The sequence below is a fragment of the Numida meleagris genome, chromosome 1, assembly GCF_002078875.1.
Source record: "Numida meleagris isolate 19003 breed g44 Domestic line chromosome 1, NumMel1.0, whole genome shotgun sequence".
NCBI lineage: Eukaryota > Metazoa > Chordata > Aves > Galliformes > Numididae > Numida > Numida meleagris.
Genome location: NC_034409.1, coordinates 166,682,749 through 166,690,188, shown reverse-complemented (window position 1 = coordinate 166,690,188; position 7,440 = coordinate 166,682,749). Strand labels below are relative to the sequence as shown.

At 44.0% G+C, this 7,440-nt stretch overlaps 1 protein-coding gene across 3 annotated transcripts in view; it reads left to right on the top strand.

Moving 5' to 3' along the window:
• RCBTB2 (RCC1 and BTB domain containing protein 2) overlaps positions 4,052–7,440 on the top strand; it is a 33,537-nt gene continuing 30,148 nt past the window's right edge. The window contains exon 1 of one of the 3 annotated variants that reach the window (XM_021376208.1): positions 4,052–4,169. The gene's annotated coding sequence lies outside the window, so the exon portion shown is untranslated. The remainder of the gene's footprint in view (positions 4,170–7,440) is intronic. The other 2 variants (XM_021376219.1, XM_021376229.1) reach the window with 2 other exon arrangements.

Sequence of the window (7,440 nt, the reverse complement as noted above, 5' to 3'; positions counted from 1 at the left end):
ATGGGCTTGAAGCACTCTACCAAATTACACAGACACAGGCACAGAGAGGACTGAAGTTACCTAGAGAAATGTAACACACTCCCACAGCTGGCCTCCAGACCTATGGCATGTATTATAGGGTATGAGATATATGGTTTATATGATAAATAGGATTTGTCAATTTCAACAAGTATGCACAACTTTTCTTGTAAGGATCCCCTTGCCTTCCTGCCCCTGATGCTCCTTACTACACCGATGTCTTCTCCTTGCGTAAGGGAAACCATAATGCCAAGTTCTGATGACTGCTGAGGAAAATTCAGTTTGTTTGTTGCTACCACTATCCTTAAATTCTTCAGCTAAGATTATCTGAATGTCAAATGACAGGATGATGCAAGGTTTAGCCCCTCCTTTTCAGAAGTCCAGACTCTTTTTACTATAAAGAATGTAATCTATCCCAGAGCACGTTAAAATGTTTAATTATTATTTAGGACCTTAGTGCAACAGAAAAAAAAACAACTCTTGTTAAATATCTCCTTTTTGGAGAAGTAGTTCCCCCTGATGCAGACAACATCCCCACAAACCACAACACAGGTAATGGGAGCCCTGCTCTTGAGGTAGGAAGCTGGTTTTATTTTGACCTGAAAGGACTCCTAGCTTTCTCATTTCCTGCTGACAGACTGTCTAAGAAGAAACACAGCAAAAGGTTTACTGAACTACCTTATTTGGCAACTGAGTTTAGCAAAACAGGTCTCTTCCATTGCAAATCAGAAGAGACAATCAGGTCCACCAAACACCACTCTGAAGACCAAAGGGAAATGCAGAAATTCAAGTAGAAAAATACATTAAGAAAGAAATGCAAAGCTTAAACTGCAGAGGAGAATACTGCTATTGGAGAAAAGGAAAATACAATCCGGGTATATACTAACAAGTGTGTTTGCAAGATGAGACAGACGTACTTCCTTCCATTTGGTGTTGTTGAGTTCTAAATCTGGCACTAAACTTAGGAGAGAAGAGAAACAAACTGGAAAAAGCCCAAAGGAAAGGTAGAAAAGGAGACAAGTGTAGAACAACTGGCACATATGGAAATGTAGAAATAACTTGATCAGATTTTGATAGGAAGGCATCAATAAATGGAGATAACTTTTACTGCCAGAAATCTGTCCTTCATTTCTGTCTTGAATTCCTGCGACTTTGACTTGTCCCCAGTACTTCTTGTTATGTCTCTTTCCATTAAATTAAAATGCCACAGAATACCCACTATCTTCTCTTTATAAGGAAACTATAAAATGTAAAAACCTTTAAACTGTTTTTTAATAAACTACACAAATCACCTCTTATTTCCAAACCACTGATCATCTTCATGCAAGCTATCCCATTTTCAGCTTCTCTATTAAAAAGAATAATAGCATTATATGCAGTGTCCCAGTAGTTGTGTTATTACACCATTTACTGGAGGCAAATTACCTTTTAACTTCCATTCACTCCTCTCTTTATACATTTAAAAACGACATTAGTCTTTCTTACATCCACACTTTCAGTTGTTGTTCACTGACCTCAATCTTTTACCAAATGTTTCTAATTCAGTTTCTTTGATGCGGATCTACATCCACTGCTTCTAGATTTGAGGACTTTAGTGCATTAAGCCAAATTTTGTTTGAATGGGTCAAATACGCCATCTTTTCCACTGATGCTAAATGTAACCTTCAGCCTAACAGTACTCAGCGCTTCCTTCAGTTAAATAGAGCACAACTTTTAGAAAAATATCCAATACTCTTCAAAAATGTTCACCAAAGAATCAATAAGCAGCTCACAGCCCAAGATGAAATTCGATTCAGGGGACAATTACTCTTACTAAAAATACTTTCCTTACTGTCAATCTGAAAATGAATAGCTTGTTACCACTGCCTGTGAGACTGACATTATCAGGTATATTACTATATTTACACACATCTGAAATCCAGCAACATTTTTTCCCCTGAAATGGGTTCAAGAAAACAGAAATCTGAGAAATGAACATGGTAATAGACAATAAATTGTTTTGTGTTTTACAGCAATCTGTTTATTGTATATAAAGAGAGAACAAAATTACAGAGAACCACATTATCTTCCTTATTGAATCCAACGTCCCCCAAGTCTGCTGTCCTCCATCTCACACTCTATACAAATCATTATGCGAAATCACAGAATGGCTTGAGTTGGAAGGGACCTTAGATCCCATCCAGTTCCAAACTCCTGCTGTGGGCAGGGCTGCCACCCACCAGCTCAGGCTGCCCAGGGCCCCATCCAGCCTTGCCCTCAGTACCTCCAGGGATGGGGCACCCACAGCTTCTCAGGGCAGCCTGTGCCAGGACCTCACTGCACTCTGAGTAAAGAATTTCCTCCTAACATCTAACCTAAGTCTCCCCTCTTTTAGTTTAAAGCCATTCTCCCTTGTCCTATCACTATCTGCCCATGTAAAAAGTCAGTTCCCCTCCTGCTTATAAGCTCCCTTCAAGTACTGAAAGTGCAGTGAGGTCTCCCTGGAGCCTTCTCTTCTCCAGGCTGAACAAGCCCAGCTCCTGCAGCCTTTCTTCACAGGAGAGGTGCTCCAGCCCTGTGATGATGATCATCATCATCATTACAGATAGCTCCTTTGAATGAAGAAACCACTCCTAGCAAAAACAAGCAAACAAAGCCTCTCGATTATCTTGGAAGAACCACAGTGACTGAGACAGCAAAATCCATAAAAAACATAGGTCATCTGCAGATTAACATGTATTTGAGATGCTGAATGCATTCTGAAGTATAATAAATACTCTTACTTCTAATTGGCAAACTGAAAAAGTTACTCCACAGAACACTGCAGTCAGCAGCAGAGAATACATGTGCATTTTGGGAGTTAGGGAAGAGCTGTGGTAGGCAATGCAGTGACACAGGCATTTCCTGCATTGTGTACGTGAAGAACAGGAGGTAAGGCATGTGAGGCATCACACCTGAGACTGCCATACAAAGCAGCAAGTATGGAGGATGCAGCCTCTACTGCTTTGCTAACTATGGGGACAAATTCTTGTTATTTATGTGCTTATACAAACCTCAGTTTCTGAAACAGCTTTGTATCCAACTACTTCAATCTTTAAAACATTGTGGAGTCTATGATTCCCATAAAGAAAAAGTGAGACTTTTCCTAGCTGATAAAGGAATTTATGAGGGCTACCTCCTATTTGATGATGTTGGCCCATGTCAGAGGTGGTTGTTGGCTGTATGGCAGTAGAGGTTGAACCTTCCTGCCAATATTCCATTACATGTTGTTGCCATGTGACAGATGGCAGCAGAGGGCCACTCTGACAGAATGATGTCTCACATAGAAGTGTACATGAAGCACAGGTGTCACTGAATTCCTCCACGTGGAAAAAAAATGGTGCCCAATGACATGCATTGATGCTTGCTGAATGTTTATGTAGACCAAACAGTGGATGTGACCATACTGAGGTGGTGGTGACGTGCTTTAGCAGTGGCAACAGCAACATGAAAGACAAGCCACGTTCTGCATGGTCATGCAGATTGTTACAAGCACAACACGCAGGCTCTTCACAGGCAAAAATGCACTGTGAATGATGGTGATTACGCTGAAAAATAATGTTTCATAGCTGAGAATTTGCTCTATCAAATGGTGGTGTTACGCTCTTTGTATCTGTTGTAGTTTCCATGGAAATAAATAGGAGGCATTATTTGTGGGGCAACGTATGGAGTTTTTTATAGATAGCTGCTAAGCCACACAGCAAGCTTACTCCTACTGAACACGGCTCCCACACCAGAACCCTACTATCATTGAATACAGCAGCAAAGGTCTCTGAACACGCACCACAGCAAGAAGGCAGGTGAGCAGCCTCAAGGTAAGAGACGTGACCAGCAGGCGATGGATGCTGCGTCTAGTAAACGCTTGGTGATAGCGATTTGCGCTACCTCCTTCAGCGCCGTGCCCGCTCGGAGCACCTCATTCTCCTTAAGGCAGCCACCCCGCCAAAAGAGCCGTGTCTCCGCAGGCAAGACAGCGGCCCCGCACCCCCGCAGCAGGAGGTGGATCCCTGGGAGGCGCTTACTCCCTTCCCTCCCTCCTTCCCTCCCCCCTCCGCGGCTGAGGAGGCGCCTGAGCGCGGCGGCATCCTCCCTTGTCTCATCGCGGGGAGGAGCCGCCGCCGCCTGCGGGGAAGGTAAGTGACGGAGCAAGGGCCCCGCCACCGCCTCCCCCTTGCTCGGGCAGCGGGCAGAGCCGCTCCGCTGGGGAGAGCGGAGGAGCACCACGGCGGCCGAACGGCACTCGGCATCGCTACCGGGGCTTAGGCGGACCGGCGCCAGCCGCCCCGCGGCGGGGGAGGGGACGGAAGGGGCGGGCGCTGCGCGCGGGCGCTTCCCGCTCTGCGGCCGCTGCTGTTGGCTGCGGCCCTGCGGCGGGGCGGGGCGGCGGGCGGCTTGGCGGGATCCGCGGTGTGGGGGGCGGTGGTGGCGGTTCTGCTTCCGCAGGGTCCTGTCAGCAGCCGGCTGTGGGGGGAGGGGAAGGGAGGGTCCTGTCAGGCCGGTATTGTGCCGCAGTCCCTCGCTTTGTGTTTTCAGTCTTTATAAATGCTTCAGACAGGAGATGTGCGCATATTGCCACGGTTTCCGTGTGGCTGGTGTTGGAGAGCTCTGTCCTCAGCGTGAAGTGTGAATCACAGAATCGTTTGAGTTGGGAGGGACCCATAACGGCCATCTAGTCCAACTCCTCTGCGACAAACAGGGACACCTACAGCTCGATCAGGTGCTCGGAGCCCCGGCCAGCTTGACCTTAGGTGTCTCCAGGGACGGGGCATCCACCGCCTCTCTGGGCAACCTGCAGCAGTGCCTCACCACCCTTACTGTAAAAAAAACTTCTTCCTTATATCCAATGTAAATCTCCCCTCTTTTAGTTTGAAGCCATTTCCCCTTTTCCTATTACAATAAACCCTGCTAAAGAGTCTGTCCCCTTCCTTCTTACAGTCCCCCTTCAGTTACTGACAGGCCTCTCTCAGGTCATCTCAGAGCCTTCTCTTCTCCAGGCTGAACAGTCCCAGCTCTCTCAGCCTGCCCTCTCAGGGTTCCATCCCTGGGATCACTTTCATGGCCCTCCTCTGGATGATCTCCAACAGGTCTATGTTTCTTCTGCACTGAGGACTCCACATCTGGACGCAGTTCTCCAGGTGAGGCCTCACCAGTGTAGAGCAGAGGGGCAGGATCACCTCCCTCTCCCTGCTGGTCACGCTGCTTTGGATGCAACCCAGGATACAGTTGGCTTTCTGGGCTGCGAGGGCACTTTGGCTCACGAAGCAGTATGAAGCTTGCAGTATATTAGACAAGCTTAGCTCAATGTTTGATCACAGTCTTAGTGCAGAGATAGAATAACAGGGAAATTAAGACTTAACTATTGACAAAAGATTGTTAATGACTGGAACATCAGGGAATCACATTGTGTTTGTTTCTGGAGATGAAAGTTCTAATATTCATGGATAATAACAGAGGGTACAATTACCAGTAGGATTTTACTCCTGTTTACAGACTGAATAAGGTCCACAGGTGGTTGTTTTTGCATACCATTGTGAACCGTTTTGGCTGGACTAGTGGTGAAGGATGTGAGAGTAAATATGGTCCACAGAGGAACATGGAGAAAATAATGATCCTGATGCATGTGGGTTAGGAGAGCTAATGCTGTCCAGGCAGGGGAAACAAATGTGACAACATGACATGGACACGTGTCCATACAGTGAACTGTAAAGTAACAGGAAGAGGCTGTGTGAATAAGCAGGAATCAAGATTACTTGAAAAAAATTATAAGAGCTTTTGATGGTTTCTGCTATAGTCTGGAAGAGCTGGTTTTGGTTAAGGATAGTGCTTACTGAGAGATACCATCAGGGATTATGTCATACATGGAGTTCTTTATTCAATACAGATGACATATAACAGCCCAGTTGTTCTCACATACACCTGCTCCAAGCTTACTGAGCAGGCGCTGCATTGCTCTAGAGTCACTCTCACTAAGTTTGAAAAATTCTGAGAAGAGCTTTTGGCCTGAGACCATGTTTTTAGTTTGATTATAGAAATACAATTTAGTTTGATTACAGAATATAGAAATAAACAAGGATATATTGAAATTCATGATGTTGGAAGGGGTAACTCTGAAAAATCAAAGGGATTAGTTAGAGAGATGTCAGTTGTATAGGAGTCCTGAGGGCCCTGGAAGTAAAGATGGTATGAAATTGTTTTATGTCAAAGGTAGAATTTATTAGGAATTAATATTAAAAAAAAAAGAGGTCTGCCTGATTTTTACACATTTTGAAAGGAATTTGGGGGATAAAGAGTAGAAAAGGGCTGGATAAACAAAGAAAGCTGCAGAGATAAAGTGTACTGATGAAGTGAAAATTACCAGAAGTAAGTCTGAGTTAGTTAGAGGCAAGAGTTTTTAAAGCTTCTTTAATCATGTAAGGAAAAACAAGAATAGAAATAAGACCACTGAGTGAAAAAGCCGAGGTAAAATAGCCTGAAGATTCTGACATGGTATGGGGGAAGGCTTGGGGTATACACTCCCCTCCTGCCTTACCTGGTCTTTTACGATGGATTCATGGGAAACACACCTGCAAGTGCCCAATGTTAGAGGGAAAAGAGGAAGGTTTAACTACAGTCATTGATTCATGCTGTGATAATGTTAGACATGATCTGGAAAAAAAGCCTTGTCTTGGTCACCCGGTGTGCTGAAAACCTGTGCTGAATCTAAACAAGCAAGGAACGTAGAAAATAAAGGTGTGGTTTACTGTGGTGCTTATGGGCTTGTTTAGTTTGTTTGTTAGTTTTTGTTTAATTTCCTACCTTTTAGAAGGTACATTTTGTAAATTAAAACTTCTAGCTTAAATAGGGCTGGGAGGACCTTTCTTGGACATCCAAGGAAGTGGTTAAAGGTTAGAACTATAGAAACTGCGTTTTTCTGTAACAGCTCGAGCAGAATGTGAAGTCAAAATATCCACATGAGCTAGACTGATCTATGGATCAGAATTTGGCTGGGTCGGGTAACTGCTGACTAATAACAATTCAGGTAGGTTAGGTCCCCATAGAGGAGCTATAACAACATAAGTGCATTTGTTTGTTGTTTTTCTGTAAATGCAAGATGGAATTTATGGTTACATAATAAAAGAAAGACCCTTCCTTGACATGCTGCTCCTATGGCATTGAACTAGTGTCCAGTCAGGTTCCCCCTTGCAGGTGCAATACTACTTAAAATCCTGAGCTTGTACAGTTTATCCTGATAAACTTGGTGAGCTGTTGGGGTTTCTTAAATTCTTAAACCTTAAGCGTTTTCTGTACTATGATTCCTTAAGTTTATAAAAATATAATAACCATCTATTCCTTTCACATTTATTGCATTACTTTGAATTAATTTGCTGTGCTACTTAGTTAAAATCTTTAATAAAGATCTTTTAA